Source organism: Nicotiana tabacum, chromosome 22 (genome assembly GCF_000715075.1).
Source record: "Nicotiana tabacum cultivar K326 chromosome 22, ASM71507v2, whole genome shotgun sequence".
Classification (NCBI taxonomy): domain Eukaryota; kingdom Viridiplantae; phylum Streptophyta; class Magnoliopsida; order Solanales; family Solanaceae; genus Nicotiana; species Nicotiana tabacum.
Window position 1 is genome coordinate 55141806 of NC_134101.1, and position 14481 is coordinate 55156286.

Sequence of the window (14481 nt, forward strand, 5' to 3'; positions counted from 1 at the left end):
TTAGCATTGTTTGATATATTTGAGTTGTTTTTGGTTAGTTTTGAGCCGTTCGGAGGTCGAAATGCGCTGGATGGCATTTTAGAGCATCGCTTGGCTTGCTCGGTGTTGTAATTAGCTTGTTCGAGGTAAGTAACTCTTCTAATCTTAGTGTTGAGGGTATGAAACCCCGAAATAAATGTTATGTGATTGGTATTGAGGTGACGCACATGCTAGGTGACTGGCGTGTGGGCGTGCACCATGTGAATTGGGACTCTATTGTTCCCATGGCACTGTATAGTTGCCCTACTTTATTGATATCCATGTTTTCACCATGCGATAAAGTAGTTAAGTTGTCAATCATGCTAGATATCATGTTTAGGCATTATGCCGATATTGTTTGGACCCACAATGGTCATTTCTTACTGTCATCTCACTAATTTCATTGATATTTTCGTACTCAGTCATATTCATGCATTCATATCATATCTCAGTCTCGGTTATTTATTGATACATCATATCATTGTTGCCGGGCTAGTTTCATGACATTGTGAGCCCGTGAGTGAGACTGGAGAGATTGATGACTGAGTGAGGTCAAGGGCCTACGTAAGAGTGACATTTTGGGATCGGGCTGCACGCCGCATCATATTATATTGATTAAATTGTATATGGCTCGGGTGAGTTGTCCGTGCGATTCCAGGTATTGATATTATGGCACGTGAGTTGTCCATACGCTTGGTCTAAAAGAAGCCCCTTCGGAGTCTACAAACCCCAGTGAGCGCAGTCGACTATAAACAGAGATCGGGCTGCACGTCGCAGCGGGTATTGTACAGTGCTAAGTGATTGAGTGTGCCGAGCATAGTGAGAGAAAATGCAAGACAGTGAGATTGAGTACTCTGAGAGTGTGAGTACATGAGCTCATCATCGAGATGCATTGTATTTGACATACGTACTTGAGATACATGCATAGAGGTGCATTTCCTTCTGCTACCCAATTTTGGGGACATTTGTGATTTTACCTGCATCTTGACATGTAGGCATAGAGAAGTACTTTCCTCATGCTATATGGAAAAAAAACATCTTACTATTTGTTGAAAGGAGTTTTTGGGAAAAATCACAGTTTTCAAACTTGCTCGTATTTTGGCTTTTTTCGGTAAAAGATTTGGATTTTTACTGAGATACTTGAAAAGAAATGCCTATTTTTTCGGAACTGTGAACAGACTGAGCCTTTTATTTCTGAGATATTATTTTGTTATTGTATTATGTTGTTATGAACTGTTGTGGAATATTAGTGTTGGACCGACCTTTCTTTTAGCTCGTCACTACTTTCAACCTAAGGTTAGGTTTGTTACTTATTGAGTACATGGGATCAGTTGTACTCATACTACACTTATGCACCTTGTGTGCAGATGTTGGCTGCTGATGTTGGAGTTTTTCAAATTTTCAAAAATTTTCAAAATGCATTTTCAAGTGAAAATTGGAAATTTTATGAACAAACGCTGATTTCGAAAAAAAGTAAAAAATTTTTGGAAAAAAGGGAAAAATTTCTTATGTCAAAACGGGCTCTTAGTGTACTGATAGAAAAGAAGAAAAGAAAATTGGTTCTACTACCAACACGGGTGTAATATATTGTAAGGTTTGTACTGTTCTCATTCTTTGTATTTTTTCTTCCAACTAGCTTTTGATTTATGATTTCACCTTCTTCCATTTGGGTTCTGTTTGACCAAAAAATATAATTTTCGGTTAAACTATTAAATGTATATAATGAGGGGTTAGATCTAGTTAAGGATAATAACTCTAGATGTTGAGCACTAAGATGCATATTAGATGGGACAGATTCCGTATGTGGTTAGTGATAATAAATATTGAATTCTCTTAAAGCAAGAACATTAAGGGAGATATAGCCAACAATAAATGTAAATAAATAATATTTAAGTAAATAAAGAGAATGATTCATCCAATAATGGATGAGTTGGACGAATATTTTTCCTGACAATGATGAATATAAATCCAAGATTCACATGAACGCTCCTCGGATCAGATGGAAAGTGGGGAACAATATGAGCAAGAATCTTGTAAAAAAGGTAATTTTGTGTTTGTTCCAAAGGTAAAAGTGTTTTTATCAGAATCAATATTACATGCCCCTATCATTATCTCTCTCTCTCTATATATATATATATATATATATATATATATATATATATATATATATATATATATATATATATATATATAAAAGGCATATGCCCTAGGAAACCGTAATAGTACAAATGAATATTCCCTTGTAATACCCTATCTTGACAAATTAGTCGTTACAAGTCCTATCATCAATAGTCGATCTCGACTTCGATCCTTGTTGACATCTTGATTACGATAACTGTCGATATCTTGACCACGACTTATGTCGGCACCTCAGCCATTGACCTCGTAGCGTCTTGGGCGAGCTCGACCGATAACTTTCTTTAATGCCATATTACACTAAATATTCTGAAGACAGATTTTAGCCTATACAGTTAGTCCCTCCGCTTATTAAGGCCGAGCTTAGACGACCTTGGTGAGCAGATTCTGTATGTCGTAGTCGATGAAATGAGGTGAGCGGGCTGGGTAGCAGCGCTTTAGGCGAGGTGGTAACATGACCCTTCGTGGGATGCAAACTTTGGAGATGCATTGTTTCATAATGACGTCACGACATCATGCGTCATTATGATGTGTTTTCCCGACGCCTTGTGTCGTTTTCATACCTGCGCTGGGTAATGATGGCATGATTTCTCGGTTCCGATGCATGTATCCTTATAAATATGGATGTGTGGGCAACGTTTTAACATTTACGAAGCTTCTAATACTCAGCATACTTTGTATCTTTTTCTCCCTCCATTGTTCGAAGCTCTTCAACAGTTTTACTGATTCTTACTATTTTTCAACCCTTATGTGCTTAAAATCTCCTTTCTCACGAATATGGTTAACGCACCTTCTGGTTCTTGCATGGCGGTTGGTCCTACCCCTTCGGCGGTGCGTATGTCTCCTCATGGCAATGATGTTTCCATTGCCCTTGAAGACGAGAGATTTCCTACAGTAGAGGAAATAATTCCTCGCACTGAGAATAAATCTAATTTTTCGAAATTACCTGAAGACGATTCTGAGGCCTCAGAGTCGATGATAAACGAGTTCAACCTTGTTGAGTTCAGGTCAAAGTTTAAAATCCCAGCTCACATCGATCTGATTCCGGTGGGCCGCGATGTTGTACAGATACATCGCTCGGGATATTGCGCGTTCTACACATACCCGTTCTATGTTAGTTATTCCTTTCCTCTTCTCCATTGGCGGAGGAGTTTTGCTGTTACTACGGCGTCTGCCCGGCTCAACTTTCCCCCTACGTCTATAATCTTATCCGCACATTGACGAAATATGCAAAGTTGGCTGGCCGTGGGGTCTCTCTTCGCCACCTGATGCATCTCTTTGCACCCAGTTTCTATAGGGGGACGATGCTGCATCTTCACCGCCGAGGAAGTAAAAGTTTGGTGGTGAAGATGGATGATAAGATGAATCGTCAGTTCTGGCTCTATTATTTCTTCATCAAGACCTAGGACGTGATAGCCAACGCGAGCGAGTTTCCTGAGGCTTGGAATAACGCCCATAAGTATTTTCTTTTAGCATTTGTTTTATCCGTTTTAGTTGTGATCTGACATTTCGTCATTTCTTTGTACAGCCGAGACTTCGCCCCCTCCTTTGGTTGGGGACATCCATGACTGGGTCAGCTAAGGTTTACCTCACACAGTGGGGATTCATGAATGGCTGGTTTTTATTAAGAAATTCGGGCCCGCGCCTTCCGTGATCGGTGAGTTCGCCTATATGTGTTTATTTATACACGGGCATTTGCTATCCTTTATCTCTATCATTTTGACAACGCTGTCATCTATTCGGCACGATTTTTCACAAGAGGTGATAGTCTTCTAAAAAAGTTTTTGGCTTTTCTTTTTCTGCTCGAGGGTCTTTGAGGAGGTCCAGGGCTCCAGCTCGGGCGTTTTGTAAAAGGAAGGCAACTTCTATTCCTTCTGCTGCGGTGAGGTCTGCTTGGTCGTCGACCACACCTGTGGCTAGGGGTATTCATAAAAACCCGAAAAATCGAACCAAACCGAAAACCGAACCAGACCGACCAAAAAACCGATATTTTTAGGTTTGGTTTGGTTTTGGTTTTAAATTTTAAAAACCGATCAAATTTGATTTGGTTTTGGTTTTAATAAAAAAATAACTGAAAAAACCGAACCAAACCGACTATAAAAGTAGCTATTTAAATTTATTATTACACTTATATATATGTATATTTTTATATAAAGTTTCAAAATTTTTATAGTATATATTAGTCATTTGTAGTTTTAATCTAGTTCTTTGCTATTATAATAATATTATTCTCTACCTTCTAGTTTGATTGGTAGTTTTCTTTTACTAAGTATAAGAATTTATTTCATGTTATAAATAATTAATTTTTAATTGACTGCTTAAGTTATTCATCACTATTTGAGTCAACTATCATCAATATATCTTAGTAAACGATAGATTTCTCAAAGAGCAATTGGTTTGATACTGTTACGTTGAAAATGTAGTCGCCAGAATATGCGTTTGGTAGTGTATGTCTCATATTTAAGAAAAAACCGACAAATAACCGAAAAAACCAAAAACCCAATAAAAACCGAATCGATAAAAAACCAACTTAATTGGTTTGGTTCCAATATTTGAAAAACTGACTTACTTGGTTTGGTTTCTTTTAATGGAAAAACTGACCCAAACCAAACCATGAACAACCCTACCTGTGGCAATGATCTCGACCTCCCCTCTACGCCATCTAGTAGCCGAGGACGATGAGGAGGAGTTGTCGCTGAATAATGATAACTTTCTCCCTCGTAAGAGGCGATCTGTAGATGTCTGCGTTGATGTCGTCTGGGTGGCGAGTCCCGGGTTGACACAAAGGGTAAAAGCGTAGCCAAAGAAGGTTACGAGACGGGCTTCGACATGGATGTCTAGGAGGTGAGGATGATGGGGGAAGGGCTTACTCGACTTGAGGTGATATTAGAGGGGACCACACGGACCATTGCGATCCCCTTGGACGGGGATTTGCTGGTGAATACCGAGGACATGGTCCCTTCTCTTGGTCCTCTCTATTCCGATGTGGAGGGTAAGACCCTCGAAAAGTTGAAGGATGATACTTTGTTGAGGAGTATAGCCGGACTCGCTCTTAGGGTAAGCTTTTTGATTTTTTTGTTCTTTTTTCTTGTTGAGCTCAGTTTTGTTCTTATTCCTTATTTTCTATCTTTCTTTTAGACCGTGATATTGGAGATCGAGAGTGCCCGACGGGAGGATAGGCGTACGGCCATTTTTCAGAAGATTTAGCGAAAGTATCTCGAATACTGTGATAAACAACGCGAGCTTTGTAGGTGGCTTGGTGGGTACAATAATTTTCGGGCTCTCCGATACAAGTTGAAGGAAAAGGATGACGAGTTGGTGAGGGTCATCAGAAAATGCATCATCCTCGAGGAGGCGCTGAGGGATAAAGATGAAGAACTTGAGGTTAGAAAGGGGTTGAGGCCCAATGCGCCGATCTTCAGGCTCGGGTGGTTTCACTGCGCACCGAGCTTGAGGAGTGCCAACTCAAAGTAGACGCTTTGAGTAGTGAGGTTGCTAAGAAGGCGGCGAGCTTAGAGAAGACGGAGTCAGCTCAGTTGTCGGCCGTAAGAAGAGCAAAGGCTTTTACAATTGCGATCCACGTTCTACGTTCTGAGAGGGAGAGTGCCCTTGAGATGGCCAGGCTCAGAGAGGAGCGGCTCGATGAGCGGGTATGGGATCTTGAAAAAGAGGTTTCGAGCCTTAGTGATTGGGTTGTTGCTCTCGAATCCGAGAAGGCGCAGTTGTTGGCTCATCTGTCCTCTTCTCAGACTTCTGCTTTTCCTGATGTTCTGCGGGATTTGTACGAAGAATGGATTCATGCTGAGGCCCAACTGGACTTATTCAATAATCTGATGGGGTGGGGAATTTTTCAAAAGCCGACCTCGAGGATGCTCGTGCTAAGGCGCGTGAGGCTTGGTTTTCTTGTGGATATGATCCCGCTACACCGGAAGCCGATGACGAGGAGGAGAATATGAGCGTGGATCGGATTGAATAGGATGCCTGGTATGAGGATGAATATCCTACTAGCGATAGAGATGGCGAGGAGGTAGGTGGAGATGGTCTGGCGATAAAGCTAGTGGTGATTAGTTTTTATTTTTTGTTTAGTCACAAATTTGTGTATACTCTTTGTAGGCGTGAATTCGAGCCTCTGTAAAGAACAAATATTCTAAGTATGAAGTATTTTTCTATTCGTACCTGATTCCTTTTCTTTGTTCAGGTTCGTGCATTTTCCTGATTTCGTTGCTTGATTGCCTTTGTTGTAACTAATTTGTTTGAGTAGGTTGAACGAGGTTGAAAGTAGCCTTTATTTAGTTAAGGTCGTAGGACGAATATGTGTTAATTCGAATGAGGTCGAATATAACCTCTGATTAATTGAGGTCATAGGCCGAATAGGTGTTAATTCGAACGAGGTCGAGTGTAACATTTAATTAATTGAGGTCGTAGGCCGAATATGTGTTAATTCGAACGAGGTCAAATGTAACCTTTAATTAATTGAGGTTGTGTGCCGAATAAGTATTAATTCGAACGAGGTCAGATGTAACCTTTAATTAATTGAAGTCGTAGGCCGAATAGGTATTAATTCGAACGAGGCCGAATGTAACCTTTAATTAATTGAAGCCATATGCCGAATAAGTGTTAATTCAAACGAGGTCGAATGCTACCTTTAATCAATTTAGTCTGTAGGCTGAATAAGTGTTAATTCAAACGAGGTAAAATATAACCTTTACTTGGGGAGAGCGGGGATAAACTTCATGTGCTTGTGCTTTATTCATATTCTTGGAGAGATTTACATATTTTCCGGGTGCTGGCTGGTAGTTCAGTCCCAGTCTATCTAGTCCCTTCATTGGTCGAACTGGAAAAATAGTGAGAGATAGAGCAATGAACTAGTCGTCCAATGCCCTTGTCTGTGCGCACCACAATCCTGAAGTATCCCCGTCCTCGCCTCGTTAAAAAACTCCTCGAGAAAACCCAATTAGGACAAAAATTGAGTGAGGGAAAAGGAGTGTGACTTTAGGGACCTCGTCCTTTAAAAGTTGAAGTACTTAAGGTTTGTAATGTTCCAGTTGTTTGGTAGTCGCTTTCCTTCCATTGTTTCTAGTGTGAATGACCTTTTGCTTGCCGCTGTCGTGATTTTGTAGGGGTCCTCCTAGTTTGTTCCTAGTTTTCTTTCCCGTGGATCTTTGCTTGCTTGTGTTTTAGCTTTCAACACGTAGTCCCCGACTTTAAGTGGACTAATCTTTGGTCGTTTGTTATAGTAGCGTTCTACTTGCTGCTTTTGGGAGACCATTCTCACATAGGCCATATCTCTTCGTTCCTCGACCTTACTTGACGCAGCAAAGCTTCAGCTATGCACATGTAAGAAGCGGACTTCGAGCCGCAAAAGCGGAATTGGAGCTGTCCAGCTGAGCTCACAGATGCAGTCATGGCTCCGCAGAAGCGAGATATTGGGAGCAAATGCGGAAGGTGCGTAGGTGCGATGGTGAGTTCTGCACCTGTGAGTGCGCAGATGTGGGGAAGAAGACCGCAGAAGCGGAGGCCCATCTCTAGTGGTTAACTGCAGAAGCGGTGCATTTTTCGCAAATGCTGTCAAGTGACCCGCAGAAGCGGAAGTCCTGGGCATTGTTTATAACCGAATTGCTTCGTGATTTTTGTCATTTTGGACTTTGCAAAAATGACAAGGTTGAACAAGGTTGCGTTCAGGCTATCATCAGTTGAATATTCGGGAGTTAGATATCCCGAAGATTTCTTTCAGGACTCGGTATGGTCACGACGAGTTCCTTGTGATGTCATTTGGGCTGACCAATGTCCCAATAATATTTATGCACTTGATAAACAGTGTATTTCAGCCCTATCTTGACTCCTTCATCATTGTGTTTGTTGACAACATTCTGGTGTACTCCCGGAGTCGAGAGGATCATGAGCAGTACCTGAGGACTGTGCTTTAGACCTTGAGGAAGAAGAAGTTATATGCAAAATTTTTGAAGTATGAATTCTGGCTAGATTCAGTGGCATTTTTGGGTCATGTCGTATTGAGTGAGGGGATCAAGGTAGACCCGAAAAAGATTGAAGCAGTGTAGAGTTGGCCCAGATAATCCTCAGCTATAGAGATCCAGAGTTTTCTTGGCTTGGCGGGGTATTACCATCGATTTGTGGAGGATTTCTTGTCTATTACATCACCTATGACCATATTGACCCAGAATGGTGCTCCGTTTAGATGGGCCGAGGAGTATGAGGAGAGCTTTCAAAAGCTCAAGACTGCTTTGACTACAACCCCAGTGTTAGTGTTGCCTACGGGATCAGGGTCCTACACGGTGTATTGTGATGCGTCGTGCATTAGTCTCGGCGCGGTGTTGATGCAGGACGGTAGGGTGATCGCCTACACGTCTAGACAGTTGAAGGTGCATGAGAAAAATTATCCTATCCACGACCTTGAGTTAGCAGCTATTGTTCATGCCTTGATCTGGCGGCACTATTTGTATGGTGTTCCTTGTGAGGTTTTCACTGATCACCAGAGTCTTCAACATCTGTTTAAATAGAAGGATCTTAACTTGAGGCAGCGAAGATGGTTGGATTTGCTTGACATCACCATTCTCTATCATCCTGGGAAGGCCAATGTGGTGGCCGATGCCTTGAGTCACAAGGCGGAGAGTTTGGGCAGTTTAGCATATCTACCAGTAGCAGAGAGGCCTTTATCCTTGGATGTTCAGGCCTTAGCCAACCAGTTTGTTAGATTGGATGTTTCTCAGCTGAGCCGAGTGTTGGCTTGTGTGGTTTCTCAGTCTTCTTTTTATGATCGTATCAGGGAGGATCAGTATGATGACCCCCATCTGCTTGTCCTTAAGGACACAGTTCAGCACGGTGATGCCAAAGAAGTCACTATTGGAGATGACGGTGCATTACAGATGCAGGACAGGCTATGTGTGCCTAATGTATATGGTTTGCATGAGTTGATTCTCCATGAGCCTCTCAGTTCGCGATATTTCATTCATCCAGGTGCTGCGAAAATGTATCAGGATTTGAGGCAGCACTATTGGTGGAGGCGGATGAAGAAGGACATAGTGGAATATGTATCTAGTTGCCTAAATTTTCAGCAGGTGAAGTGTGAGCATCATCGACCAGGTGGATTGCTTCAAAAGATGGAAATTCCAGAGTGGAAATGGGAGCGGATCACTATGGATTTTGTTGTTGGGCTCCTACGGACTCAGAGGAAGTTCGATGCGGTTTTATATGATTGTGGATAGATTGACCAACTCAGCTCATTTCATTCCTGTGGTTACTACTTACTCTTCAGAGTAGCTGGCTCAGGTTTACATCCGCGAGATTGTCAAGCTTTATGGCGTACTGGTATCTATCATCTCTGACAGGGGTACGCAGTTTACATCACAGTTCTGGAGAGCTGTACAACATGAGTTGGGTACTCGCGTGGAGTTGAGTACAACATTTCACCCTCAGACGGATGGACAGTCCGAGCGCACTATTCAGATATTGGAGGATATGCTTCATGCGTGTGTGATTGATTTTGGGGGTGCTTGGGATCAGTTCTTGCCACTTGTGGAGTTTGCCTACAACAACAGTTATCAATCGAGCATTCAGATAGTGCCGTATGAGGCTTTGTATGGTAAACGGTGCCAGTCTCTAGTGGGTTGGTTCGAGCCGGGCGAAGCTAGGCTATTGGGTACATACTTGGTTCGGGATGCCTTGGAGAAAATTAAATTGATTTAGAATCGACTTCGTACAACCCAGTCTAGGCAGAAGAGTTTTACGGATCAGAAGGTTCGCGATGTTACATTCATGATTGAGGAGCGAATTTCGCTCTGTGTTTATCCCATGAAGGGTATTATGAGGTTCGGAAAGAATGGCAAGTTGAGCCCTAGGTATATCGGACCTTTTGAGATTCTTGAGAGGGTTGGAGAGGTGGCTTACAGTCTTGCACTGCCACCTAGTCTCTCTGTAGTTCATCCAGTGTTCTATGTTTCCATGCTCATGAAGTATCACGGCGATCCATCTCATATGTTAGACTTCAGCTCAGTCCAGTTGGACAAGGATCTATCTTATGTTGAGGAGCCAGTGGTCATTTTGGACAGGCAGGTTCGGAAGTTAAGGTCAAAGAACATCGCTTTAGTGAAAGTTCAGTGGAGGGGTCATCCAGTCAAGGAGGCGACTTGGGAGACCGAGCATGATATGCGCAACAGTTATCCTCATCTTTTCACCACTTCAGGTATGTCTTTATACTCATTCGAGGACGAACGTATGCTTTAAGAGGGGGAGGATGTAACGACCCGACCGGTCTTTTTGAGAGAATTAGCCCCGAACCCTATTTATTGTTTCCTCTATTTCAGTTAGTGGTTATGTAATTTGCCGAGAAGATTTGTTTTTGGTTTCAGAGAAATGTGACACATAGTCCCTAAAATGGAGGGTTAAGTCATAGAAATTGACCGTAGTTCGAGCTGTGTGAAGACGACTCCGGAATGAAGTTTTGACGGTTCCTATAGCTCCGTAGGGTGATTTTGGTCTTAGGAGCGTGTTTGGATGTTACATTGGAGGTCCGTGGGTCATTTTAGCGTTAATTGGCAAAAGTTGGAAAGAGGATGATTTTTGAGAAGTTTGACAGGGTGTAGACTTTTTGATATCGAGGTCGCATTCTATTTCCAAACGTTGGAGTAGGTCCGTAATGTCAATTATGACTTGTGTGCAAAATTTGAGGTCAATCGAACTTGATTTGATAGGTTTCAGCGTCGGATGTAGAAGTTTGAAGTTTTAAAGTTCATTAGGCCTGAATCGATGTGAAATTCATATTTTTAGCGTTGTTTGATGTGATTTAAAGGCTCAACTAAGTCCGTATGATGTTTTAGGACTTGTTGGTAAGTTTGGTTGAGGTCCCGGGGGGTCTCAGGTGAGTTTCAGATGGTTAACGGATAAAACTTTGACTTTAAGCATAGCTGAAGCTTTGTTGCGTCTGGTGTAATCGCACCTGCGCATTTTAGGCCGCAGGTACGGCACCGCAGAAGCGGCCTTCGAGCCATAGAAGCGGAATTGGAGCTGTCCAACTGAGCTCACATATACGGTCATGGCTCCGCTGAAGCGAGCTCGCAGAAGCGAGATGTTGGGTGCAGATGCGGAAGGTGCGCAAGTGTGATGGTGTGTTTTACACATGCGGGTGCGCAGATGCGAGGGAGAAGACCGCAAAAGCGGAGGCCCAGCTCTAGTGGTTAATCGCAAAAGCGGTGCATGTTCCACAAAAGTGGGACCGCAAATGCGGTCAAGTGACCAGCAGAAGCGGAAGTCATGGCAGTGTTTAAAACTGAAGGGCTTCGTGATTTTTGTCATTTTGAACTTTGCAAACTCGGTCTAGGGCGATTTTATAGATCATTTCGAGGGATTTCTTGAGGTAAGTCCCTTGTGTTTATTTTTGATCAATAATCTTATTTCCCCGTTGCTTTTCCACCTAGTTAGTATGTATTTAAGGTGGAAAATAGGAGTTTGAGGTTAGTGATTTGGAGAATTGATTTGAGGAATTTAGTGGCGATTTGGTGTCAGATTTTGGTAATTTTGGTATGGGTGAACTCGTAATTGAGTGAGTGTTCATACTTTGTGACTTTTACCCGATTCTGAGACGTGGGCCCGGGTCGACGTTTTGGGCTGAATTTTTGATTCTTTGCTAAAGTTGTAGTTTCATTATTTAAATTAGTTTCTTGTAGTTGTATTCATGTTATGTAATTGCTTTTGGCTAGATTTGGGCCGTTCGGAGTTGGAAAGTCGAGGGAAATGCATTTTTACCGATTGATTGAGCGACATTTGAGGTAAGTGACTTGTCTAACCTTGTGTGGGGGAAACCCCCTTAGGATTTGATACTATTGTAACAACTTGTGATATGTGAGCACCGTATACGCGAGGTGACGAGTGCGTACACAGGCTGATTATGGAAAATTCGATTCTTGCTGATTTGTTATCTTTTAAAATACATTAACGGAGTTGTCTTCTTTTAAAATACATTAACTGAGTTGCCTTAGCAGATGTAGTGATCATGTTTATCCTAGCATCGCATGTCTACGTGCCTTAACTCTTACTTGCAATTTGTGCAACATGCTTAGTTGAATTACCTATTTTTCCTTGATTTGAATTAAATCTTTAATTGTAAGATTCTTGCGGAAAATTTGTGTTTTCCTTTGATTACCTGTTGCATATTTACTTTGGGACTACGAGGCGGTTCCTCGGGAGATCTCCATGTACTGCATTTTTATATTTGGGACTAGGAGGCGGTACCTCGGGAGTGCCCCTGTTGTGTACCTCTATTTATTGTGCTGATATTTTCTGAAACTTCTTATTGTTTAAATTCTCAGTCATTTCAAAATATTATTATATCTTTTGCCTTACTTTTCTTTTAAACCAGTAGGACCATGACCTGACCTCGTCACTACTCTACCGAGGTTAGGCTTGAAACTTACTAGATACCGTTGTGGCGTACTCATACTACACTCTGCACATCTTTTTGTGCAAATCCAGGTTCTTCCACCTGACTAGATACTAGTGAGTTGGAACGCACGTGGAGACTTCAAGGTATATCTGCCAGCGTTAGCGGATCTCGGAGTCCCCCTCTATCCTTATTATGTTATTTCCCTTATTCTCTTTAGACTTGATGTATAAAGACACTTAGTATTTCTATTAGAAGCCTGTGACTTATTTCTACCGGGTTTTGGGAGATATATTGATTTTGAATCGTAGTTTGAATTATATCACATGTTTAAATTTGAGTTTCAGTTGTTTTTATTCAGTTATTCCGCAAATTGTTAGGCTTACCTAGTCTTAAAGACTAGGTGCCATCACGACATCCTACGGAGGGGAAAATGGGGTCGTGACAGTCCTCTTTCGCGGAAGTATCTTAGATTGGGCTCCCCGACCTCAACTGGTATTACTGCGTCAGTCCCATAGACTAACGAGTATGGCATTTCCCCTATGCTCGTTTTTGGCATTGTTCGGTAGGCCCAGAGTACTTCTGATAATATCCCCGGCCATAGTCCCTTGGCGTCTTCGAGCTTCTTCTTCATGATGTTCAGTATTGACTTGTTGGAGGATTCCTCTTGCCCATTACCCATAGGGTGGTAAGGCGTTGACAGTATTCTTTTGATGCGCCATTTTACGAAAAAGTCGACGACCTTATTTCTTGCAAATTGAGGTTAGTCGTTGCAGCTGATTTCTTTGGGCAGACCAAAACGACATATTATGTTCTTCCATATGAAGGTGATTACTTCCTGTTCTTGTATTTGGGCAAATGCTCCTGCTTCCACCCATTTAGAGAAATAATCAGTTAAAATTAAGAGAAATCGTACGTTACCTCGTCCGGCCGGGAGGGGGCCCACGATATCCATTCCCCATTTGATGAATGGCCAAGGGGAAGTTACCGAGTATAGGTGTTCGCCTACTTGGTGGATCATTGGGGCATACTTCTGGCATTGCTCACATTTTTCACGAAATCTGTGGCCTCTTTTTTCATGGTGGGCAAATAGTATCCTGCTCGTATGAGGCACCTGACTAAAGCTCGATTGCCAGAATGAGCTCCATAGTGGCCTTCGTGCACTTCTTCAAGGATGCATCGCGTATGATTTGGGCCCAAGCATTTCGCCAGGGGGCCGTCATATGTCTTTTTGTACAGGTCGTTATAAACGACATTGTACCTGGCCGCTTGCATTCGCAACTTCTTGGCCTTTTTTTGGTCACTGGGGAGTGTGCCGTCCTGCAAATATGTAATAATATAGTTGCTCCAGTCCCAAGTTAGGTTTATAGTTCTTACCTCGATTTGGTTTATCGACAAGTTGAGGAGGTAGACCACATTTCGGTCTCCGGTTGTGATATTCGTGGTGGCTGCCGCTAATTTGGTGAGACCGTCCACCTTGATATTCTATGCTCGGGGAATCTGGTCGAGCTGACAGTCGTTGAACTCGGGTAATAGTTTGCAGATTTTGGTATGGTATTTTTGTAACCTTTGCTCCTTAATTTGGAAAGTCCCTGTGACTTGGTTGACCACGAGCTGAGAATCGCAGCGCAACCTTAGCCACTTTGCCCTGTATTGGAGTGCTAGTCTTAGTATTGTAATTACGACCTCATACTTGGACTCTTTGTTGGTTATGTCCGGGTATCTTATGGACTGGCGAATCACTTCGCCTGTTGGGACTTCGAGTGTGAGTCCTAGCCCGGACCCCGACGCCTTAGATGTAATGTCAGTGTATAGGACCCAAAGGTCGTGTATTTGGGAAGGAGCGTGGATGACTTCCTTTTTGACTTCGGGCAGTATGTGCGCACTGAAGTCGGCGAGGACCTGAGACTTTATCGCCGTTCGTGGTAGATATG